This window comes from Erinaceus europaeus, chromosome 7 (genome assembly GCF_950295315.1).
Source record: "Erinaceus europaeus chromosome 7, mEriEur2.1, whole genome shotgun sequence".
Taxonomy (NCBI): Eukaryota; Metazoa; Chordata; class Mammalia; order Eulipotyphla; family Erinaceidae; genus Erinaceus; species Erinaceus europaeus.
In genome coordinates, this window is record NC_080168.1 from 60973715 (window position 1) to 61000021 (window position 26307).

A 26307-nucleotide genomic window follows, 5' to 3' on the forward strand; every position below is an offset into this window, starting at 1 on the left:
TTTTTTTTTAAACCAGAAAGAACACTCCTCAGCTCTGGTTTATGATAATGTGGGTGATTGAACCTAGGTCTCTGAGGCCTCAGGCATGAGAGTCTCTTTGCATAACTATTATGCTCCCCTTTACTTTACAAACAACCCTGGGGCAAAACAGATATCAGAATCAACTTCTTTTTTTTCTTCAGAACACTACTCAGGTCTGGTTAATGGTGGTGGGGTGGTGGTAACTGAACCTAGGATTTTAGAGCCTCAGGCATGCGAGTCTTTTTGCATAACCGTTATACTATCTACCCCCACCTCTCTTTAAGAATATTTTTCATACTTCCTTCTAAGCGGCAAGACCCTCCTGTTAGCAACTGAGTTCCAGTATCAGACATCTGGGCGCACATCAAATAGCCACAATCCTCCTCGACCAACCTGGAAAAAAAGGAACTCCTTCTTCTCTGTAAACACATACTTCCAGGGGGAAATGTGTTTATTGTTCTCACGTATGAAATCCAGCGAAACAAGAGGTGCTTTTCTGGGTGGGTGCCCTATTCTCTTACTTCTGTTTTGATCCATAAGCCAGGCAACTCAAACAGCGCTTGTGCCCAACCAGAACAACAAAACAACAAAACAAAAAATGGACACTCCTCTCATGTTCATTCACAGAGCCGGGCGAGGAGATGTATGTGTCCACGCATTTCTGACCTACCTCGAGAAAGGGCTCTTGGACAGTGACTCATATTATCAAGAATTGGTCAGGCGGGCTTTGCACGACTAGGTGTGAAGAAAGCAGCCCTGCCTGGGGTCAAGAAGATGGCTGCTCCAGGCTGGGCCCGGAGACCAGCCCAGGTGCGTCATGGGAACGCACCGGAGTGTGGGGTGTGGCTCGCTCTGGACTGACGTCACTGCATGGCACCTGCTGGACACCATGATTGCCTTTGGAGGGTGCGGTCCTGAGGCGGAGCTATCCACCTCACTGCCTCCCCCGCTTAATTATTTTTTTCTTCTTCTATCTTCTTCTTCTTCTTCTTCTTCTTCTTCTTCTTCTTCTTCTTCTTCTTCTTCTTCTTCTTCTTCTTCTTCTTCTTCTTCTTCTTCTTCTTCTTCTTCTTCTTCTCTTCCTCCTCCTCCTTCTCCTTCTTCTCTTTCTTCCTTTCTTCCTTCTTCTTCCTTCTCCTTCTCCTTCTCCTTCTTCCTTTCTTCCTTCTCCTTCTTCTTTCTTCTCCTCCTCCTTCTCCTTCTTTCTTCTCCTCCTCCTTCTCCTTCTCCTTCTTCTCCTCCTCTTCCTCCTCCCCCTCCTTCTCCTCCTTTTCCTTCTCCTCCTACTCCTCTTCCTCCTCTTCCTCCTCCCCTTCCTTCTCCTTTTCCTTCTCTTCCTTCTCCTCCTCCTCCTCTTCCTCCTCCTCCTGCTCTTCCTCCTCCCCCTCCTTCTCCTCCTTTCCTCCTCCTCCTTCTCCTCCTCTTCCTCCTCCTCCTCCTTCTCCACCTCCTCCCCCCTCCTTCTTTCTTCTTTCTTGTCTCCTCCTCCTCCTCCTTCTTACTCCTCTTCCTCTTCTTTTTAAATTAGTGCTTTAATATTGATTTACAAAACTGTAAAAATTATAGGGGTGTGATTCCTTACAGATCACACCACCTGATTTCTGTGTCCCCACCCCTCTATTGTAAATTGCAGTAGTTCTCTTTAGGTCACTGATATGGGCTGATTCTAAAACCATTTATATCTATGTGTATACAGGTATAGATATACATATACATCTGTAGATAGTTATATCTAAATATATAGATATATTTTCCTATTTTTTCTAATGGTCCTGCCTTCACTCGTCTTTTGTTTTTAAACATTTTTTTACTATATTTATTGGATAGAGACAGCCAGAAATTGAGAGGGAAGGGGGACATAGATAGGAGAGAGAGAGGCCTGAAGCATTACTTCACCACTTGCAAAACTTTCCCCCTGCAGGTGAGGACCAGAGGCTTGAACCTGGGTCTTTGTGCATGATAAAACATGGACTTAACAAGGTGCACCACCACCCAGGCCTCCTTCACTCCCTCTCTATTCACCTACTGCCTTAATAGCAATCCTCATTAAGTTTTTTCTTTGTTTGTTTGTTTGTTTGTGGGGTTTTTTTTGTTTGTTTTATCCAGGTCTAGAACAGGTGTCCAGGTCTAGAACAGGTGTCTAGAACAGGTGTCGAGTCAGACTCACTTGGCCCTGTTGCCATATTGGACTTAGAAGCCTCTCTGATAACCTGCTGGTGCTCTGGTTTTGCTGACTGAAGGCTCAACAAAGGTGGTCTGAACACATAGGGCCAATGTCAAAATTCTGCTTGAGCCATACTAATAATCACAACTGGTTGGCAGTAGGGTCCTGAGACGAGAAGCCCCCCAGCACTGGAAAGTTTTCTAGACAAAGTGTACACTGTACATCTTTTTTTTTTTTTTTTTTTTTTGGCCTCCAGGGTTCTTGCTGGGACTCTGTGCCTGCACCACAAATCCACTGCTCCTGGAGGCTATTTTCCCCACTTTTGTTGCCCTTGTTGTTTTATCGTTGTTGTGGTTATTAATATTATAGTTGTTATTGTTGTCGTTGCTGGATAGGACAGAGAGAAATGGAGAGAGAAGGGGAAGACAGAGAGGAGGAAAAACTGACACCTGCAGACCTGCTTCACCACCTGTGAAGCTAGCTCGAACTGATCCTTAAGCCGGTCCTTGTGCTTCACGCCATGTGCGCTTAACCCGCTGCGCTACTGCCCAGCCCCCCACACTGGCACATCTTATGAGGGCTCATGATGCTACAATGATACACAGCATTTAATAACTCCAACTACCCCGTAGACATGGGACCTAAGATACTTGTAATTTTTACTATTCCTTTGTAGCACCCAGAGACACCTCGTGGATAGTCTGTCTTAAAGTGTATTGTCCTTTACTTAAAAGTGGTTTATTTCATTCAAGACTTTTTAAAAAGGCATTAAAAAAAGAAAAACAAAAAATCCCTCTTGCATATTTAATTTTCCTAGTTGGCAAGCTAATAGTTTGAAGAAAGAGACCGAAACCCAACACTTTTTCTTCCTTCCTCCTCTCCCCTTCACCTCATCCTCATTTCAGAGCTAAATCTAACATGGGGGGGGCGGGTAAGTAAATGCAGTAAAGGAATTCCTTGGGTCAGTGGATGGGACAGGTCTGGACTGGACTGGACTGGACAGTACTTGCTTTGCCTCCTAACAAACAGAAAATAAGTTAGTTTCTCTTCAGACAGAAATCAAAAGCTGAAAATTGTGTGCAGTAATTGTCATAAAGTAATGTCTTCTATTTTAATGTACTATATATATTAAACATAAACACTTTAAAATTAAGTTAATTCAAACAAAATTTTTTGTTTCACTGGAGTGAGGTTATATAAATGTAAACAAAGAAACCCATAATGGGCTGCCTAATAAAGTTAATTGTTTCCTTTTTTATTTAATTTGAAGTTTCTGAATATTGACATTTAATGAAAAGGACAGCTAGGCTAAATTTTATGTAATATGCATACCAGGTTCATAGATCTAACAGTATATAGGTTAAGTTAGTCACCAACATCTTGAAAGGAATTTTTTGCATGCATATTGTATATAATATGATACATTAAAAAACAGTCTGTAAAGTCAGAAAATATAGGTTCAAACATTTCTTCCATATACCTCTTGAATCCTCAGGTGCTTTACTTGTGAATTGGGGATAATAATTCCCACCTTACTGAGAGAATTAATACTATAATATGTATGAAAAATACTTTGTAATTGGCGCATAGAGTGTAAGTGCCAGCGGTTACTAGAATAAATAAGGTATTGTTTATAAACTTAGAAAAGTAAATCCAGTGCATAAAATAAATCATGCAAATTCCTATGTAAAATGACTTCTTTAAATAGTACTACTCTTCATATCAGTGATTACATTTTCCCCTTGAGTGAATGATGCTGAAAAGAGCAATAAGATGCATTCTAGCTGTTGTATGTTTAACCCATAGTCAATTATTTTCACGTTGTTTACATTGCATACAATGCATCCTATAAGAAAAGGAAACAAAACATTAAGATTCTGAAGTTAAATTTTAAATGTTTAGATTATTTAAAAATCTCATCTTTTGTGTGATTTATATGATATATAGTATAAGCTTTATACACAGTAAGGGAATGAATTTGAAAAGTCAACACTAGGTGGGTCCATAGTAATGAACAGGACATTTTTAAAATTGTAATGAGAGGACTGTCTCTTCATATAATGCATGCTTACAGCTCAAATAAAAATAAAAATTGAAATGGAACAAAGTGAAAAGCTCAATTGATATAGAAGACATAAATAGGAAGTAGAAACAATAACAAAATATGCAGAATTCTAAGTGATTTCCTAGTCTCGTGATTTAGTATCTGTGAAGCATATTTATTTTCATAAAATTAAGTAGATAATATGGAACATATAGAAGAAATAGGAAAACAATGTACAGTTCATAAATTATTTTCAAATAGGGATCAGGTGGTAGCATACCTGGTTCCACACATAATATTACCATGCTTATGGACCTGGGTTCAAGCCCCCAGTCCCCATGTACAGTGGAGAAACATTATGTGGTGAAACATATCTACAGGTGGGTGTCTTTTTTTCTCTCTCACTCTCTACCACCCCTCCCTTCTCAATTTCTCTCTGTCCCACCAAAAAGATTTTTTAAAAGTATGGAGGGGATGTGCTAGGAGCAATGGATTTGTTCAGGCACCATGCCCTAGCTATCTCCATGGTGGCAATTAGTTTTTTTTCTTTGATAACCTTATACTATCACCATAATGTTAAAGCTAATGGATATAACAAAAGTTAGATTTTATCTCTGAGATAAAACATTGTGGGGCACTAGAAAATATTTTTTAAAAATAGTATACATTTAAACATATGATGGGAAATTGCAAATATTTTTAACCAGTTATTAGTAATAAGAAAATAAAATTACTACTTAATATAAAACAACCTTACTTCTTCCTATTTGTCTTTATCCTCTGATTGTTCTGGTGATGGCATTCCTAGATATTTTAAGAAAGGCCTGAAACTGTCTTTTGTGATTAAGATTAACCATGTAACAGCAAGGGTATTATAATATCTATAATATAATATCTATAATATAAAGGATAATCACATCTTGCATTTATTAAATACCTACTAGTTTGAGAATATTTCATCACCCTGTGAAGGTAGCACTCTTGTTATAATCGCCCCCTATATGCATATAGAATCAGAGTAATTAAGTAAATTGTAAATGACATAATATAGATTCTACAGACTTCTCTAGTACTGGTTATTGAACTCCTTTCAGTTAAAATTCCTCCAAGGTTTAAATAACCAGCTTGTATTTATTTCTTAATGAAATGTAGTATGGCCTTCATCCACACACTGTGCCACCAGCATTAGTGCTCAGATTAACAAGGACCTCCACAGCAACCAATCTAGCAGAAACTTCAGTTTTTATACTCTCTGACCTTGACCAAGACCTCCTTTATTCAGCATTCTCTTCTCTAAACTTTCACTACAGCCGGGCTCCAGTTTTTCATCCCATTCCTTGAATGTTGTTTTATGCTTATCCTTGGATGTTGGAGCTGCTTGGTTACTTCTCTCCCAATAGATCATTTCATTTAAACTTTCGGTTTCGATAGTGTCAGTATACCAAGACTCCAAAACAAAGCATATGCATGTCAAGCCTCAACAATAATATTTCTGTCTCAGAACCTCCTTATAATTGTATATCTCCACTTGAATGTCTCATAGCTATCTCGAAGTCACTAGGCCCCCCAAAACAAACTCATTATCTCTCTATTCCCCACAACCAAGTATTTCTCCAATGTTAGATATGACATGTACATATATGTTAATTAAATTAAATGCATAAACAATATAATTATTTACAGGTAGGAAAGCTATATAGGCTTTTTTTCCAAGTCTGTCAAAACTTAGAAAATAAAACCCAAAAAATACCAATTGATTGTCTTCTCACTTATCCTTATATTTGGGAAAGAAACTACCATATCTATTTGTTCCTTTGTTATTCCCAGTTGACAAAGTTACCAATTAACAGTTTGCAGATAGGGAAAAATCAAATAGATTTGAGAGCTGCTAAATGCTAAACACTGTACAAGCATGTCATGGCCACTATACTACCTATTACTCAGGGTAGTGGTAGTCATCACAGTTTTCCATTTCCTTGATGAAAAATTGAAGCTCTGAAATGAAAGAGTAGAGGGATTGCAATCCTGGTGAATGATAGTGTGGGGATGAACCAAAGTTGGAGGTAAGTTTTGTTTGAATAAAATTGTAATCAATTAAGAGTTCTCCAACAATGTTACTCCACTTCTTCACCTCTTCATTCAAGAAACATTTTAGGCACTTAATGAAATCCTACATGGTATTTCAATGTATAGAAGATGAAAAATCATACTGACTTGGTGAAATAAGAGTGAAATCAGGAATTGAGAAAAGTCATCATAATTAAATAAACTCAGACCCTGACTACCTTTTAAAAATCAAGATGACACATTTCCTATAAAAGAACTCAATTTTGCTTCTCTAAAACCATTCCTGCTTCTGGGAATTTATGCCAAGAAGACAGTATAGAAAAGAAAATGCATAACAAAGGAGAAGGAAGAGATGAAGGAGGAAAGAAAAAAAAGACATCACAATATATATGACATCACAATTCTTAAATAACTGTGTTTATGCTGAATGAAAATTACTAGTGAAAAGAAGAAAAGAAGGGAAAACTCTTATAGGGAGACATTAGGAAAATCATAAGAAATTGAAAGAAATGTTGGAGAAAAGACAAAATATTAAGCATAAAATACTCTATTATGTTTAGGAAAGACTTTTAAGTTTTTGATAAAAAAGGAAACTAAAGCATTTATCTAAAAGCAAATCATTCATTTTACTACACATTTGCTTTATATCTAACTGGCAGTTAAAACAAAAAAGCAATTTCTACTAGTCTGTTGTACTATTAGATATTCTAGACTTCTAGTCATTAGAAACAGAGGGCAGGCTAGATAGCATAATGGTTATGCAGAAAGACCCTCATGCCCAAGGCTCCAAAGTCTCAGGTTCAATCTCAGAGTTCAGCAATACTCTGGTAAAAAAAAAAAAAAAATCAAAGTCATTAGAAACAGACACATAAACAGGGAAATGTTCACATAATCTATTTTTTAATTTTCTTTATCAGGGTTCCACTGCTTAGAGGTGACTGATAGAGAGGAAGTTAGAGAGAAAGATAGAGGAGTGGTACCACAGCACCAAAACTTCATCCGGTAGCACAGTACTCCCATGTGGTGTTTCAGGGGCTGGAGCCCAGGTCACCTGCATGGTATAGCTCCCAGGTGAGCTGTCTCACTGGCCTCTCAGATTGTCTATTTAAGGTGGATTGATAGCTATCACTTATATCAGCAAGCTTTGCCTGTGGTTAAAGTAATACAAGAAGTCTCTTCAGTATTTCTACAAAGAACAGTAAGCCCACTGCTAGCTCCAATTTCCAAGACCCCCATGCCCCATTCCCTGTCAATCTCTTTACAGAACAAAACAAAGTACCAACTGAGGTTTCACTGCTCAATGCCAGCTTTTTCAGAGAAAGAGAGAGACGCTACAGCATCAAAGTTTCCTTCCAAGGAGAGGGGATAGGGTTCAAATCTGAGTCGTGCTCATGATAAAACAAGTGCACCATCCAAGTGAGCTATTATACCAGCCGAAGCGTTCTTAAAATATTAGTTTAGAACAAAAGAAATGGGGGGACAGGTGGTGGCACACCTGGTTAAGCACATACAGTGTTAAATGCAAGGGCCCACAAAAGGACCGATTTCAAGCCCTCCCAGTTTCTCACTGTCTTATCCAATAAAATGGTGGTGGGGACGGGGATGGCCACCAGAGTCAGTTGATTTGTAGTGCCAGCATCAAGCCCAAGAGATAACCCTAAAGGCAAAAAAAAAAAAAAAAAAAAAAAAAAAGGAAGGAGGAGGGGAGGAAAAGAAATGCAGGGCTGGGGAGATAGAATAATGGTTATGTAAATTTGAAGCTTTACATGCCCAGGTTCAGTCCCTGGAACCACAGTAAGCCAGAGATGACCAGTGCTCTGATTAAAACTATTATTATTATTATTATCATCATCTTTATTAAATTTTAAAAATACCTTAAAGAAGATGAATATAGAAAACAGGAGGTGAAGATAGGAAATAATAAACTAGAAGAAAAATTATTCAGGTTCTGCAGGCAGGATGGACCATTTTCGCAAAAGAAATAGAGTATTTTGTACTTTTCCAAATACAAAAATCCCCTCCTGGGGCTGGATGGTGGTGCTCCTGGTTGAGTGTACATTTTACAATACACAAGGACTTGAGTTCGAGCCCCCCAGTTCCTACTTGAAAAGGGGAAAACTTTGTGAGTGGTGGAACAGTACTACAAGTGCCTCACTGTCTCTCTTCCCTTCTATTGCCCTTTCCTCTCGATTTCTGACTGTGTCTATAAATAAAGATAATAATTTTTAAAAAAATAAGTTACAAAAATCCGCTTCTTTGTTGTGACTGAACTTTTTATATAATCTTACTATCTTTTTATATAATCTTACTAACTCTCTCTTTGCAATTCCAAAGGTGGCGGGGTCCTGTGAATATTGGTGTTTTAGTGGCTCGCCTGCCAACCCTGCACCACGTGCAGATGCACTAGAGAGTGCTGGTGAAATAGTTCACCTCCCCAGGTGGTGCACCTGGCTAAGTGCACACATTATAGTGCATAAGGACCTGGGTTCTTGCAAAGTTAGTTCTTACTAACTTTTTATATAATCTTACTATCTTAGAAAATACAATAATGGAGCAAATGTAATGGCACACCTGCTTGAGCACACATGCTACCAACTACAAGGAGCAGGATATAAGCCCCCAGTCCCCTTCCTCAGGGGGAAAACTTTGCAAGTGATGAAGCAGTCTTGCAGGTGTTTCTCTTTCTACCTCTACATCTTCCCCTTCCTTATCAATTCTCACTGCCTGTACCAAATAAATAATAAATAAAATATTTTTTAAAAGTAAGAAAAGGCAATGATATTACTAGTAAAGATTTAGCTCTAAAATTATCAGTAAGTTCATACCTAGATGCAAACTACTTGTAAGTAAGAATTAAGAAAAATGGTAGGGATTCTGGCGGTAGCGCAGTAGGTTAAGCGCACGTGGCACAAAGCACAAGGACTGGTTCTAGCCCCTGGCTCCCCACCTGCAGAGGAGTTGCTTCACAGGCAGTAAAGCAGGTCTGCAGGTGTCTATCTTTCTCTTCCCGTCTCTGTCTCCCCCCAATTTCTCTCTGTCATATCTAACAACGAAGACATCAATAACAACAATAACTACAACAACAATGAAAAACAACAAGGGCAACAAAAGAGAAAATAAATAAAATTTAAAAGAATTAAGAAAAATGGTAAAGACATACTATGTATAATAAGACAATTATCTACAACCTGATGCAAATTAATTTTGTCTAGATTGGTTTCCTCCAACATTTCATTAAGGTTATCAGCACAATGTTGAAATAGGCTCAGAGATGGTAAAGGCTAATTCTGGCATTTTGGAACATGCTATGAAGTAATGTTATGCTTCTCTGTCTCCATCCCAGCTTTCAGCCCTTCAAAAATATAAAGCTGAAGAAACTGAAGTGTGAGTAGACAAAGCAGTAGAATAAAAACAAGCAAACATGCATATAGAAAAGACTGAAAGTGTTGGGGACAAAATTCATCTCATAATTGTACCAGGCAAGACCTACACCTAAGAAAAAAGAAACCAATGCTTCTCTTATCCCTTTTGAACCACAAGCACTCACAATCTGTCCTGGACTTGTTGTAACTACAGTCCAAATGGTGGCTTGAGGGTTAAATAGGCTTTTGTGAGCCGGTCTAGTTATCCAAACACAATTCATAACTTCATTTCTGAAAGAAAATGTGTTGTGAATTCCAAATTCCAAACAAACTATTTGAAACAACCTGTTCACAAGTTTGGGACAGCTTGCACACTGTATGTTTTGGATATAAGAAGTTAAATGACACCTTCATTGGGTTAAAAAAAATTACAGCATGACATGTGATTCAAATAACTATTATTAATTTCAATAAATTTTGTGGGAGTTAGTACCCCAAGGTGGGCTCACTTAATTTAAACCTCTGTAAAAAAGAAAAAATCATGGTTGGTAAATTTCCAAGAACAGATTGACTCACGATATTTTCAATGTCCAAAATCTTTTCTTCCATCACAAAGTAAAGAATACCATGCTGCACATTTCAACACTTATGTCTTTGATCTTAAATAAAAATGGAAGCTAAAGGGGCAGAGGTTAAGTGCAAGGACCCGCACAAGTATCCTGGTTCAAGCCCCCAGCTCCCCACCTGCAGGAGAGTCACCTCAAAAGCAGTGATGCAGGTCTGCAGGTGTCTATCTTCTCTCCCCTCTGTCTTCCCTTACTTTTTTTTTTTTCTTCCCTTACTTTCTTGATTTCTCTCTGTCCTATCCAACAACAATAATAAGGGCAACAATATGGAAAAAATGGCTTCCAGAAGCAGTGGATTTGTAGTGCCGACACCAAGCCCCAGCTATCACCCTGGAGGTTAAAAAAAAAAAAAAAAAGGAATCTAAATGTAGACATATCAAATGTGAACCAGTCAAGACTATCTAAGTTGAAAACTGCTTCTTTTGATTTGTTGTTAATATTAGAAGCCAAACTTGGGAAGTAATCATAACAAACAAGCACACTATTAATTACACATACAAAGCCTCAAAGCTGGAGATGGTAACTTCATACAAAGAGTCTCCCCACACATCATTTTTCTCAACTGTTCATGTCCTTTGCAATCATCACTCCAGTTCTTCATCACAATGCAAGTTGGCAGTACTGTGAAATATCTGCTTTCAATCTATATGATAGGCAATTTATCTCCTTCATCCTAAATCAATCTAGAGCTGCATCAGTCAAGTCATGTTGATTCTCTTCACTCTAGGTTTTGTATCTAGATCTAAATTATGTTGTTTACTTACTTGCAATTTGAGACTGGCCAACAGGTGTTGGGAAATAGTTCATGAGGTAGAGCCCACACTTTGGTGCATGTGAGAACTTTGACTTGAGCCCCCACAATTACATTAGAATACTATGCACAGTAAAAAGGGGAGGCTCGGGAGGCCATGTGGTAGTGCACTGAGTTGAGCTCACATGGTGCAAGGAGCAAGGATCCCGGCTTCTCCCCACCAGCAGCAGGGATGCTTCACAAGCAATGAAGCAGGTCTTCAGGTGTTTATATCTCTCTCCACCTCTCTTTCTTCCCCTCCCCTCTCAATTTCTCTCTGTCCTAACCCATAACAACAACAACAATGGAAAAAAAAAAGGCCTCCTGGAGCAGTGGATTTATAGTGCAGACACGGAGCCCCAGCAATAACCCTGGAAGTAAAAAAAGAGGAGGGGGGCATCATAAATGGTAGATTAGTGCTACTGTGCCTCTCATCTCTCTCTATCTATCTATCTATCTATTTCTATCTCTCCCTCCTGTACAATCAAGCTGTAACTGTAACAAATAAAGTAAGTCCATTGGGACCAGTGACATCACACAAGCACAAGGCCCCAGTGGAAAAAAAAAAAGAGTAGTCAACATTAACTGAAAGTTACTCTCTCTGAGCTGCATGTTCCTATTAAATTCATTTCCACGTGTGCCCTACTAAAAGATTGCTCACATTTGGAAGTTGCCTATAAAATAAATCAACGATTTAAAGAATTTCCAGATATCATTCATAACACCATTTATTTACTTACTTATTTGCTGATCCTGGGCCTTGGATATGTATGGTATCTGTAATCTTGGGCCGAGAGAGAGAGAGAGAGACCAAGACCAAAGCTCTGAGTTTATCCCATACTGCCATGGAATTCTCATATGGTGTTGGGACTCAAACTTTGGTCACATACATAGTAGAGCATGTACCCTAGTCAGTAAGCTACATCTCTCTAGAATCCTACTGAAGACATATTTTGAGATAGTGTTGCTAATTTCTTTATTATTATTATTATTTTCTTGTTGTTGCTCTTTTTACCAGAGCACTGCTCAGCTTTGGGGGACTGAATCTCGGACTTTGGAGCCTCAGGTAGGAGAGTCTTTTTGCAAAGCCATTATGCTAACCTCCCCCTCCCTTTAAAAAACAAAATTAATAAAGGGGCATTTCTTACTTGGTTTAATGAATCTGAGTGTCCCTAGAAACCTTTTTTATTATTTAAAGAAAATTTAAACATTTTATTTATTTATTTTTTAATGACAGAGAGATAGGAAAGATTCATACAGAGAGCTACCAGAGCACTGCTCAGCTCTAGTTTATGGTGGTTCTGGGGATTGAATATGGGACTTTTGAGCCTCAGGTATGAAAGTTTTTTGCATAATCATTATGCTGTCTCCCCAAGCCACTCTTGCTAATTTCTATTTGTGGCTGCTTTGTTGCTCACATGTCTACAATATTGGCTACACAGATGCACTTAAGGTCTATCCTCAGGTGCTTGATAGAGAAGGCACTCTCCTGGTGGAGGGGTGTAGATAGCATAATGGTCATACAAAGAGTCTCATGCCTGAGGCTCCAAAGTCCCAGGTTCAGTTCCCCACACAACCGTAAGCCAGAATGAGCAGTGCTCCGGTGAAGAGAGAGAGAGAGACACTCCTCTCCTCTCCTACTCCCCATATGTTGTCCTCTATCTGCTCTGTGTCCCCATATTTCTCTCAAGGAGCCACTTCATTTTTTAACTGTCCTCTACACACATGGGTGCCCATCCACAATAGCAGGGTTTCCCTAGGGTGGATGCACTGTGGAAGAAGGAGCTGGCAGTGGTCTGGGCTGTGGTAGCAAAACTTCCTGGTTCAGTTGGGGTTATAGATTGACCTGCCAACGCTTATGTCCATCAGAGAAGCAATTACAGAAGCCAGAACTCCCACCTTCTGCACCCCATAAAGAATTCTGGTCCATATTCCTGGTGGGGTAAACAAAAGGGGAAGTAAATCAGTGGGCTCTGTACTCCCATTCCACCAGGAATCTTGTTTTTATACATCAATGAAAGGGAAACAAATCTGGAAAACACCAGAGGAAGCCAAGCTTAACTGAGAAAGGAGACAAAGACACCTTGAAGGAGTTTCTGGGGCCTTGTGCTTGGGCTGGGGAGATAGCATAGTTGTTATGCAAAAGGCTTTCATACTTCAGGCTTTTAAGTCCCAGGTACAATCCCTAGCACCACCATAAGCCAGAACTAAGCAGTGCTCTAGTCTCTTTCTCCCTGCATGTCTTTCTCTCTGCATAGCACTCACTAGAGCTCTCTCTCTCTCATTAAAATAAGATACATAAATAAATTAAAGTTAAAAAAGAATAACTATTTATGACTGATGATTACTGGAAAAAAAGGGGAGGGTGAGATGAGCTTTTTTTTGTTTTTGTTTGTTTTCCAAGATGAAAGTTGTCAGGTATATTCCCTCAGCAGGCTCAGGAATGTCATTGGATCACCTTTCTAAACTCTCAAGAGTCAAAAGTTATTCTTCCCACCAACTCATCAATGCAATCATTATGCTCTGCTAGTATTCTCAATGATGACTGGTGAACTACATTCCCTTATACAGTGTGTGGAAATGTTGCCAATGCTACTGTAATGCATTTGGAAAAAGTCTGTTGAGTGAACAGAACCAATAAACTGCCTGCTTTTCATAAAAGCCCACTTTTATGACTCTCAGAACAATGCCTCTTCTTACCTCACAATTTTCACCATCAAGTAAAAATTGGAATGCTTGTAACATCCAAGTGGGTGTAGTCTTTCCATTACCTTTTGGTATAGAGAGCAGGGGATGCTGGAGGTGGATAATCTCTACTGTTTCTATTTTATGAGCCTATCATTTTCCCAAATGTTCCTAATTGAAGAAAGTTGTCTCTAATCCTACACTGACCATTCTTTCTGAACACACCAGGAATTCTGTGTGCCATCTGGTTAGTGGGAATCATGGTTTAGGTGAGCAAGGGTCTTGACATTTGCCTCTGGCAATGGAGATTTTATGTTACCTCAAAGTAGTGCTGCCTAATGAAAAAGTAGGTATGAATCACACATCTACTTTCAACTTTTCTAAGTAACCACGTTTTAAAAAGGAAACAAATCATTTTATAATGCATGCTGTTCCACACATCTTAAACATAATCAATTTAATGTGTGACCTACATGAATATATTACATATTGAAGTTCATGTTTTTCTAGTGAAGTCTTTGCTTCCAATGCATGCTTAGGGTCTTTGGTCTAGGGGCCCAGGTGGGGGCGCACCTGGTTAAGTGCTCATAGTAATAAGCACAAAGACCTGTACAAGGACCCAGGTTCGAGCCCCTGGCTCCCCACCTGCCAGCAGGATACTTTACAAGTGGCAAAACAGGTTTGTAGATGTCTCTTTTTCTCTCTCCCTCCTCTCTTAATTTCACTCTGTCCTATCCAATGAAATGGAAAAAACAGCCACCAGGTATAGTGGGTTCTAGTGTCGGCATCAAGACCCAATGATAACCCTGAGGGTGGGGGGGAAGGGGGGGTCTCGGTTAGATCAGCCACATTTCAAGCACCTTGCGGTCACAGTCAGCAGTCATTCTGAGCACAACCCAGCAGTGGTGCTATTTTATGTCTCTACCAGCCTGTTTTAGAGTTTTGCAAACCATCAGCCCAGTACCATCAGGATGTTGAGAGGATAGTGGAAAGCCAGCAGCAGGAAATACTCAGGTTGGCCATTTGCTGAACTCTGGGCTGCCTGTGGTCCCCAAGGCTACAGTCTTTTAGGCATCTGCGTGGAAACAAGTACAGATAGAGTGCTATGCACCAGTGATAGGGCGGCAAAACACACTTTGTGGTGTGTCCCAGGTTGCAAGGCCCACCCATCAGTAACACTCTCCAACCCCTAGCTGGTGGCTCTAAAACTCCAGTCAGACTTCCCAGTTAAAAGTTTAATTTCTTTTTGGACCTGTGTACACCTATGTTCATAGCAGAAGAATTTGTAACAGCCAAAACCTGGAAACCACCCGGGTGTCCAACAACAGATGAGTGTTGAGAAAATTGCAGTCTGTATACGCAATGAAATACTACTCAGCTATCAAAAATGGTGAATTCACCTTCTTCAACCCATCTTGGATGGAGCTTGAAGGAATCATGTGAAGTAAGATAAGCCAGAAAGAGAAGGATGACTATGGAATGATCTCACTCATAGACAGAAGTTGAGAAATAAGAACAGAAGGGGAAACACAAATCAGAACTTGGACTGGGTTTGGTGTATCGCACCCAAGTAAAGGACTCTGGGGATTGGGAGGGGGCTTTCAGGTCCTGGTGCATGTGGAGGAGGACCTAGGTGGAGGTGAGAGTGTTTTGCAGAAAATTGAGAAATTTTACACATGTACCAACAACTGTATTTATTATAAATCATTAATCTCCTCCCTCAAAAAAATTGAATTTCATCCAAGTTCCTTGTATTGTAGCACTGCATTGTGACCCAAAACAGTAAGCAAACTACACCATTGTGGCATAATGTGAGTAACCACAGAAGATCGGCAATATCTACCACACTGAAAGAGATTTTTGGTGTTATGGGGAGCCCCTCTCTTTCTCTCTCTCTCCCTCTCTCCCCTTCTCTGGGGAAAAAAAAACTGGCTTGTAGTGGTAATATTCCAATGTAGCAGAAAGAGAGCCTCTCATATAAGGTCACCTCAGCAGCTACTAAAGAAAGAAGCAGGTTTGTTAGTCTTTCTTTCTTTCTTTCTTTCTTTCTTTCTTTCTTTCTTTCTTTCTTTCTTTTTTAATGCATCTTTGGTGGTATCACAGCCTCATACACGAGCAGTTCTAGTGTTCCTGAACCAAATTTTTCAGTTTTGTGTTTATTTATTTTATTTTATGGTTTATTTTAGAAGAAATAAGAGAGAGTGCGAGAAAGAGAGAGAGAGAGAGAGAGAGAGAGAGAGAGAGGAAGGGAGAGCTATCACAGTAGTGCTCCACCACCAAGGTATCTTCCCCTGGCTCTACCAGTTCTCCCTTGTGGTGCACAGGCTCAAACTTCTGGAGGCCACATGCACAGTCATTATGCACCCTACCCAGTGAGCAATCTCCCTGCTTACGAATCGACTTTTCTCATCTGGTAGATGAGGGGTTGGGTTAGATGTATGGGGAAGTTCCTTCCTATGTGGAAATGGTATCATTGCTGCTATGGGAGTGAAGTATCAGGAAAGCACACATCTAAAAGTATGTGTTCAATGCACTCAAAACTAATTATTTTGAATGACAAGTGCATTCTCAAGCTGTTTTTATGAAATATTATTGCAGTTAGGAGGCTTTTGGATTTTTTTTTTTAAACAGAAAATGAGATGTCTATGGGATTGATGGTGACTAAGGAGAATTTACAAACCAGATTTCCCTTAATTTTGTCCTGATCTATTATTTGTCAGATTATGTCATGTGGGAACAAGGAAAGTTATTTTTATAAACTCAAGTTATTAATGGTGAAGCCACGGCTATATGTCAGTGCTAGAACACAAATCTTAAATATGAGAGTGGCTGAGTTTGATTCCTACAGCCTCCACCATGTAAGTTTACGGTCATCACCTTTAAACATATCTTAAGATAGCAGATTTAAATAAAAATTAAACAAAACCAAAATACAGCTCTATTACCCCAGGAAAATTCTGGAGAACCCTCAAGAATTTTATACACTACGACAAGACAATATTAGAAACAGCCTAATTTCTAACTCATTGTTAAACTCTAAGACTATAGGCTCAGGGTAGCAAGATAGCTCACCTTATACTGTTTCTGCTTTGCCGTGCATGTGACTCAGTTTGAGTCTGAACCCCACTGCACTAGAAATTGTTGCTTAGTAAATCTTGGGTAGGTATTTTATAGAATTGAGAGATGAGAATAATTGTAATTAGTGTATCAGCTATTTCTTTGCAAACATGTTTCTGAAGTATTTGAAAATTCTTTTAAATTGTTCTCTCCAGCATGCTAACCACCCTGTCTGCAAGCTCAACTATAAACTTCAATTTTCAATTTTGTGAGAAAGGAACTGCTTCTCAATATTTGGGAAACATCTATATATTCTAAATTGGTGAAATCAAATGGATGAGTCTCCACTGTGAGTTTTTTTTTTTTTTTTTGGTATGTGAATGGTTGATATCAGTTGATGCATATACTAAAAGTAGACGATGTAAATAGTGTAGCTTAGTGGCAATATCCCAATTAGTCTAGATTTTCTCACAATAGGTGACTTAAGGAGTCTGCATACTAAACAGTTCAAAGCCAAGAAACTTCAGAAAAAAGCGAGATATCATCCTTGGGTAAAAATCCCATCCTAGAGGTGGCCGGACAGTGGCTCACCAGGCTAAATGCACATATTGCCAAGCTCAAGGACCAGTGTCCCAGCAGAGGATGCTTTATGAATGGTGAAATAGGTCTGCAGGTGTCTATCTTCCTCTCTCCCTCTCAATTTCCCACTCCCCTCTCAATTGGGAAGGGGAAAAAAAAAACAAAGAAAGGAAGGAAAGGAGGAAGGAAGGGAAGGAGGGAGGGAGAAAGGGAGGGAGGGAGGAAGGAAGGAAGGAAGGAAGGAAGGAAGGGAGGGAGGGAAAAAAGAAATGGCTGCAGGGAGCAGTGGATTACTAGTGCAGGCACCAGGTGATAAAAAGAAAAAAAAATGGAAACAAAGAAATCCCCCCCCATAGATCCACATAGATTGGCTATTCCCCTTCCTTGAAGTGCTCTGTCTTTTCTTGCTTCTTATTTGCTTTAACAAATTACCATAAAAAAAGTGACTTAAAACAACACAAATCTGAATAAGGGTAGATAGCATAATAGTTATGCAAAAAGACTTTCTGGGCTGAGGCTTCAAAGTCCCAGGTTCAATCCCATGCACCACCATAAGCATATTGATGATATAGAAAAAGTCCCATGAAGCTGAACATCCACCAAAATTTATACTTTGGAAAGACAGAACTCAGGCCATATTGTGACTCATATGGTGGAATACCATGTGTTACCAAGTCCTACATTCAGGGGGAAAGCTATGCGAGTGGTGAAAGAGTGTTGCAGGTGTCTTTCTGTCTCTCTCCCTTCTATATTCCCTCTCAATTTCTCACTGTCTCTATCCAATAAGTAAATAAAGATTAAAAAAAAAAAAGAACGCCAAAACTGATCGCTCTCTCTTTTTTTAATAATAAAAGAAAGAAAATTCTTGCCACCAGGATTGTTGGTGGGGCTTGGTACTACAAATCCACTGCTCCTGGCAGCCATTTTTTCCCTTTTCTTTCCTTCCTTCCTTCCTTCCTTCCTTCCTTCCTTCCTTCTTTCTTTCTTTTCTTTCTTTCTTTTTAATTGGATAGGTCAGAAAAAAACTGAGAAGGGAAGGGAGATATAGAAATGGAGAGACAGAGAGACCCCTGCAGCCCTGCTTTACTGCTTGTGAAGTGTCCCCTCTGCAGATGGGGAGTGAAGCTTGAACCCAGGTCATTGCTCTGGTTGATATATACACTTAACCCTGGATGCACCACTACCTGGGCCCCAAAATCCATCTTCTAAGACTTGTTGGGCATTACGCCCTCCGCCATCCTTGATACTATGGTCTATTTACATAATCATTGTTTTGCCTGAGACCCGCCCTGCCTGCAGGATATTGGTTTATCCCATTGGTTAGAACCTTCACAACAGAACAGCTGCTATGGAAGCTTTTTATGTTTGCACTCTTTTCTCTTCTCCACTCCCTCTCCTAGCCATTTCCTTTTCCCACTTGCCACTTCTGGTTAAAGAGATATATAAAAAGCATTGTCTCTGATCAATAAAGGCATTGCATTGCGTTCCCGCTCAGGCACGAGTTCCTGCTCAACACAAAGTTGACAAGACAGTGTCCTTTCTGGAACATTTTTGGGTAGAGGTGGGGGCAGTAAACTTGTTTTTGCTGTTTTTTTTGTTTGTTTGTTTTATTTAGTTTCTGGAAGCTTTCTGAAACATGAACTTTCCTCTGGTCACCCCTCACTCTGCTCCAACCCCCTGCTCAAAGTCAACAAAGTTAACTGTTGAGTCCCTGAGGGCCAGGTGGTGGTGCACCTGGTTAAACACACACACTACATTGCAAAAGGACATAGGTTCAAGGTCCTGGTCCCTACCTGCAAGGGGAAAGCTTTACAAGTGGTGAAACAGGGTTGCAGATATCTCCTCTTCCCCTCTCAGTTTCTCTGTCTCTATATATAATAAATAAGTAAAATATTATAAAAATAAATGAATTAATTAAATATCTCCTTATTTTAACTGATCAGTAAGTAGCCTCCATTTCCTTTGCAGCTTTACCTCCCACCCCCTTACTCTGCAACACCACACAGTTTACAGCCACTAGAATGCGCCAGTCTCTCAGCAGTCATGATTCTGCCTAGGAAAGAACCTGTCAAGGTAAGAAAATGAGTTCTCTCTTAACCTGCTCCACTTCCTCAATCCATTTTACTTTTGCCCAGCAAGATTTGATGGGATCTGGTGCTAAGAAGGCACAAAACATAAAGTTTCTGGTCTCCCTCAAGAGGTTTGCAGCAAAAGAGAATAATGCCTAGGTTCATAGCAGAAACCCTTTGGGACAAGGATCTTTCCTCACTGCAGGTACTTGTTAAATATATACATAACCACTTTATTATCCACTTCATATCAAATTAAAGTGATATCATAATGATAGTAGCAACTTCAATGCACAAAACATAGTATAATATTTACAAGAGAAAAAAACTAGGCTTTATATCGATATGATGATTTTATCAGTCCACAGGAAAAGATAGGAAGAAAACTCTGGGAGCCTATTACATAATGAAATTGTATGCATATGTCAATGGTTGCACTGTAAAACAAACCCCCTCAATTAAAAAAAAAAGTTCATCAACTGACTGCCCAGCACGATGCTAAGCAAACTGTTGGGTTATCTTTAATTAATCAGTATAATTTCTTTCAGCTGGAATTGACAGACCACTGTAATTTCAAAGAAGAATGATATCAGAGTTTCAAAGTATCTAAGAAAGCTTCCTTGTAATGCTCTGGAAAGGAAAGACAATAGTTTGAAGGCTATAATCTCCATCTATGATCCTTTCAGAGAGTTGTGCTACAAACTTTATCAAATTAGAAGACCTTTCCCCTTCTTGTTCATTAACTTGCCCTCAAAAGATTATAATTCTACTTTGAATTTCCCATCTTTATCTACTAATCAGAAATTAACTTAAAAAAAATCATTCTTGAGGCTGGGTGTTGGTGCTCCCAGTAGAGCACACACATAACCAAGGACATGGGTTCAAGCTCTTGGTCCCTACTTGTAGGGATTGTGGGGAGAGGCCTTCACAAGTGGCAAAGCAGGGCTACAGATATCCCTCTGTGCCTGTCTCCCCTTTCCCTCTCAATGCCTCTGTGTCCTATCAACTATTTGTTCACCCAGTTGAGCGCACATGTTATAATGCACAGGGACCCAGGTTTGAGCCCCCAGCTCCCCACCTGCAAGAGGAAAGCTTTGAGAGTTATGAAGCTGTGCTGTATGTATCTGTCTGTCTCTCTCCCTATCATCCCTTTCCCTTTTGATTTCTCTCTTTCTCTCTTTTTTCTTTATTGGAATTAATGGTTTATAGTCAACAGTAAAATACAGTAGTTTGTACTTGTGTAACATTTCTCAGTTTTCAACATAACAATTCAACCCCCCTCTAGGTCCTCCTCTGCCATCATGTTCCAGGACCTGAAGCCCCCTCCTCCCTACCGCAATCCAAGTCTTTTACTTTGGCACAATACACCAACCCCTCTTGATTTCTGGCTCTTTCTATCCAATAAATAAACAAATATAATACAAAAAGAATTTTTTTTAATATTTTATTTATTTATTCCCTTTTGTTCCCCTTGTTGTTTTATTGTTATAGTTATTATTGTTGTTGTCATTGTTGGATAGGACAGAGAGAAATGGAGAGAGGAGGGGAAGACAGAGAGGAGGAGAGAAAGATAGACACCAGCAGACCTGCTTCACCGCCTGTGAAGCGACTCCCCTGCAGGTGGGGAGCCGGGGTTCGAACCGGGATCCTTATGCCGGTCCTTGTGCTTTGCGCCACCTATACAAAAAGAATTTTTAAAGAGTTCAGAATTTGTAATAGCCTACTCTTTGTTGCTTCTATGGAATTAGGTCTCCATTTGGCATGACATCACCATGTATCACCATACAGTGACAGACACCAGTCAAAACAACTAATATATCATTGATAAAAGATAGATGTTTGCTCAAAGGACAAGGACTGGTGTAAGGATCCTGGTTTGAGCCCCTGGCTCCCCACCTTCAGGGGAGTTGCTTCACAAGTGGTGAAGCAGGTCTGCAGGTATCTCTTTCTCCCCCTCTCTGTCTTCCCCTCCTCTGTTTCTCTCTGTCCTATCCAAAAAAAAAAAAAAAAAGATAAATAAATGTTGTTATTAGTAAAGCTTACTTCACAATAGAACCAAGTCACAAAAATGAAATCCCTTCCTTTTAAGTACAAGAAATAAACCATATTTTTTTAAAAAAGTAACTTCAGTAAATGAAGTTTAATGATATAAAGATTAATGATACAAAAGAAAATATACCAAATCCCTATACTGACATCATTCTAGCTACCTTTAATCTAGTTTAAGAATACACAAGTTGATTTAGTCTCTAGACACAACATTATTATTTTTCTCAGTTGGAGCAGCAAAGCAAGTAAGTGCTGTCAGATCAGACAAGGCTCCAAATTGTCATCGTGACAACTTCATTTCCGACTGTCAACAGACCACATATTTCTCCCAGATGCCTCTGTGGAGTAGATTCCATCACACCCTTTCCCCTAAAGTCACAAGGGAACTCAAATAGACAAATTTTTTCTCCAGGAATCTTTTTATTAGAAACATCCTTTTATGTTATCACTTCAAGTACAGAAGAGTGAGAAGAAATTAGGAAACTTTAGACACAGGAGAGTATTTCTACTAAGATATATCATAAGGTGGGAATCAGAATTGAATGAGTAAAGACATGGAAATCATGCAATAAGGTGCTTGGTGGTGGTGCACCTGGTTAAATGACAAGGACACAGGTTCAAGCCCCCATTCCCTACCTGCAGGGGGAAAACTTCAGGAGTGGTGAAGCATGCTGCAGTGTCTCAACTGCATCTCTCTCTCTCTCCCATCCCACTCTCAGTTTCTCTCTGTTCTATCAAATAAAATAATTAAAATATTTTCATTAAAAAATAAAGAATTCAATAACTGAAATGGCAAAAGGAAGCAATTTTAGAATATAGCAAGAATTAAATAAAATGAATGATTCCTCAAAATGGCCTTATCCCCAAAAATATTCAAGTTACTCAGATTTAGGGAAAGGTAGTAAGTAAAGTAACCACTCATTTATGCACAGTTAACTAAATAATCTGAATGCTTCCACAAAAGGTATATGACCATGAGCTACAGATAGGCAACTAAATAGATAAATAAATTTAAATTGATGTTCATGTCTACATCTATATCTGTGTCCACATCTCATCTAGGTAGATGATTTTGCTCCAACTTCTTATCTTCAATCTTTTTTTTTTTTTTTCCCTCCAGGGATTCTATGACAGCACTACAAATTCACGGCTCCTAGTGGTGGAGGAGAGGGGAGGAGAAAGGAGAAGAGAGGAGGAGAGGGGAGGAAAAGGGAGGAGAGAGGAGAGGAGAGGAGAAGGGAGGAGAGAGGAAGAGAGAGGAGGAGAAAGGAGGAGAGGGGAGGAGAGGGGAGGGGAGGGGAAGGCAAGGAAGGGAAGGGGAGGAGTGAGGAAGAAAAACAGAGAGGGAAGATAAAGAGGGAAAGAGAAACAGACATCTGAAGACAGGCTTCAGTTTGTCCTCAATAATGGTGGGGAAGAGGAGCTCGAACCCCGGTCCTTGCCTTTAGTACTCTGTGTGCTTAACTGGGTGTGCCATCACCCCGACCCCAGTAGTTATTTTATTTATTTATTTATTTTCAGAAAGGAAGCTTGTCTGATCATGACAGAACAAAGGGGAAGGTATGTTTTCAGGAGAGAGGACAGCCACATTAAGGAAATAATAAGGTGGTATTATTATTATTATCATTAGTTTAACACATCTACCTTTATATTCACCAGATTAGTTTCAGTAGCACATTTTCCAGCCCTCTATATCAATGGATAGATATGGAAAAGATGTAGTGAGCTTTATTTTTTTTTCTTTGTGGATAATGTAATATAAGAAAATAAGTCATAAGAGGCATAGCTATGGAGTAGGAACACTTTCAGTCATTCTTGATGTGAAACTAGAAAAAAGAAAAGAAAAGAGAAGAGAAGAGAAGAAAAGAAAAGAAAAATCAAGTGAAAACTCAACAAAATACTACCCAGATCTCTTCAGATACTCACTAAGCCACAGCCACCAAGTTGTAGATTCTAGTATGATTCCATCCTGACTTCCCTGGACAGAGGATCTCACCAATGTATCCTGGAACCTCACCTCTCCAGAGCCCTACCCCATAGGGAAAGCTAGTGGGCTGATCCACCTGCCAAAGCCCATGTCTACTAGAGAAGCAATTACAGAAGCCACACTCTGTACCCCCCAAAAAGAATTTTTGTCTATACTCCCAGAAGGGGAGAAGTGTTAGGAAAAGATGGCCAGAGGGGTTTGAAACCCAATTCCATCAGGATCTGGAGAGAGAAGAAGAAAAAAGGAAGGACATTTGGAAGTAGTAATAGGTGTAGTTATGACTTAGAAAGGACAAGAAGGAGGGACCATGGGGGGGAAAAATGGGCAAAAAAAAAAATAGATAGACAAACAGACAGTTATAGTAATAATAGTCAACCCATAACTGACTTTGGGAGAGTTTCCAATGGAGGGAATGGGGACACAGAATTCTGATAGTGGTATGGCATGGATTGTACCCTTGTTATCTTGTAATTTTTGTAAACCATTATTAAGTCACTAATTAAAAAAGAAGTCATTATTGTATAATCTCTATAATTGCTCATGATTTGATGGACAAGCCATGTAGGAACAATGGACAACAAACTGCTATAAATACCTACAGTATAAAAAAAATCTGTCTACAGGGAGTCAGGCTGTAGTGCAGCGGGCTAAGCGCAGGTGGCACAAAGCACAAGGACCGCGGCATAAGGATCCTGGTTCGAACCCCGGCTCCCCGCCTACAGGGGAGTCGCTTCACAGGCGGTGAAGCAGGTCTGCAGGTGTCTATCTTTCTCTCCTCCTCTCTGTCTTCCCCTCCCTCTCTCCATTTCTCTCTGTCCTATCCAACAACTACAACAACAATAATAACTACAACAATAAAAAAACAACAAGGGCAACAAAAGGGAATAAATAAATAAAATAAATATTAAAAAAATAATTTAAAAAAATCTATCTACAACTCACAATATGTCCAGAAACAGACTCTGAAGAACAATTATGGCTTGACCTGGTATCTGTCAAGTATATTTCCTTCCAAGAAGTCCCTAGTGCTTCCAAACACGGTCTCTGCTGGGGATCCATCACAAGCTCCAAAATGAACAGAATGTTAAAAACTAACAATGTTTATGAGAGTCTTTTCTTGGCAAATTTGACAACAATTAGTGTCTATTAAGTTTTTATTAGTCGCATAGTAGATTTGACACAGGACACGGTATTTAAAGATATACATTTGACATTCAGTGAGAAAGATTAGGAATTTAAATACCAATGGAAAAAATAAATGCCTAGCTGAGTAAGACTGAAACTAAACAAAAAACAAACTTTTTCAAGGGGTCAGGGAGATAATACCAGAATATGCCTAAATTCCTGACGTTCCAGGCTTCACCAGAGCTGAACAATAAACTAGTCTCTCTCATCAAAATAATAACATTGGGGACCAGACAGTAGTGTAGCCGGTTAAGTGCAGCAGGTTAAACACAGTGGGTTAAACATACATGGCCTGGAGAGGTAGGACCCACACAAGGATCCCAGTTTGAGCGCCTGGATCCCCACTTACAGGAGGGTCGCTTCACAAGTGGTGAAGCGGGTTTGCAGGTGTCTTTCTCTCCCCCTCTCTGTCTTTCCCTCCTCCCTTGATTTCTCTCTGTCCTATCCAACAATAACAGCATTAACAAGAACAACAATAACAACAACAACAACTAGGCCAACAAAGTGGAAAAGCAGCCTCCAGGAGACTTGGATTCATAGTACAGGCACCAAATCCAGAGATAACCCTGGAGGCATAATAATAATAATAACAGTAACAATATACTTCAGGACAGGGGTAGATAGCATAATGGTTATGCAAAAAGACTCTCATGCTTGATGCTTCCAAGTCCCAGTTTCAATCCCCCTGCACCACTATAAACCAGAGCTGATCAGTGCTCTGGTTAAAAAATAAATAAATAGGGGGCTGGGCGGTAGTGCAGCAGATTAGCACACATGGCACCACAAGGACCATGTAAGGATATGGTTCGAGCCTCCAGCTCCCTACCTACAGGGGGGGTTGCTTCACAAGTGGTGAAGCAGGTCTGCATGTATCTATCTTTTTCTCCCTCTCTCTGTCTTCCCTTCCTCTCTCGATTTCTCTCTGTCCTATCCAATAACAGCTATAACAACAACAATAATAACCACACAAGGGCAACAAAATAGGAACAATAGCCTTCAGGAGCAGTGAATTCATAGTGCTGGCACCAAGCCCCAATGATAATCATGGAGGCAAAAATAAATAAATAAATAATATATATATTTCAAAATTATATTAGTTAAGATTTTAACTGGCCGTGCTCGCTTCGGCAGCACATATACTAAAATTGGAACGATACAGAGAAGATTAGCATGGCCCCTATGCAAGGATGACACGCAAATTCGTGAAGCGTTCCATATTTAAAAAAAAAAAAAAAAAAGATTTTAACTGGCCATGACTCCTTATCTGCCCACTCAGATTGAATCTAGGATAGAAACACATTATTTTAAAGCACTCAAAGGCAGACATTTTGCTATCAAATATGTATGTCCCAAACACACCTCTTCATCTTTTGTCTAGTGCTGGCACCATGAAGTGCATTCCTCCTGGACACTAAGATAGTCTGTTACTCTGTCTATTCATATCTACTGATGCTCTTATTTACTTTCATTATCACAGAGAAACCAGAATTGTCTAATTTTTTTAAGCGTTTTTTTCCTTTTTCTTTCTTTTCTTTTCTTTCTTTCTTTCTTTTTTTTTTCTTCCTCCAGAGTTATTGCTGGGTCTCGGTGTCTGCACTATGAATCCACTGCTTCGGAAGGCC

General features: G+C 39.5%; 1 protein-coding gene and 1 non-coding gene across 8 annotated transcripts in view; one reads left to right on the forward strand and one right to left on the reverse strand.

The window, feature by feature from the left end:
- Positions 1-26307, reverse strand: part of SOX5 (SRY-box transcription factor 5) — a 1357610-nt gene that overhangs the window by 475282 nt on the left and 856021 nt on the right. Inside the window, exon 1 of one of the 7 annotated variants that reach the window (XM_060194521.1) lies at positions 692-1076. The exons of the other annotated variants lie outside the window; for them this stretch is intronic. The gene's annotated coding sequence lies outside the window, so the exon portion shown is untranslated. Of the gene's footprint in view, positions 1-691; positions 1077-26307 lie in introns of those variants that run through there. 7 annotated transcript variants of the gene reach the window in all.
- On the forward strand, positions 25801-25907 carry LOC132539592 (U6 spliceosomal RNA). Its single transcript, XR_009550933.1, has one exon. It is a non-coding gene; the product is annotated as a U6 spliceosomal RNA (small nuclear RNA).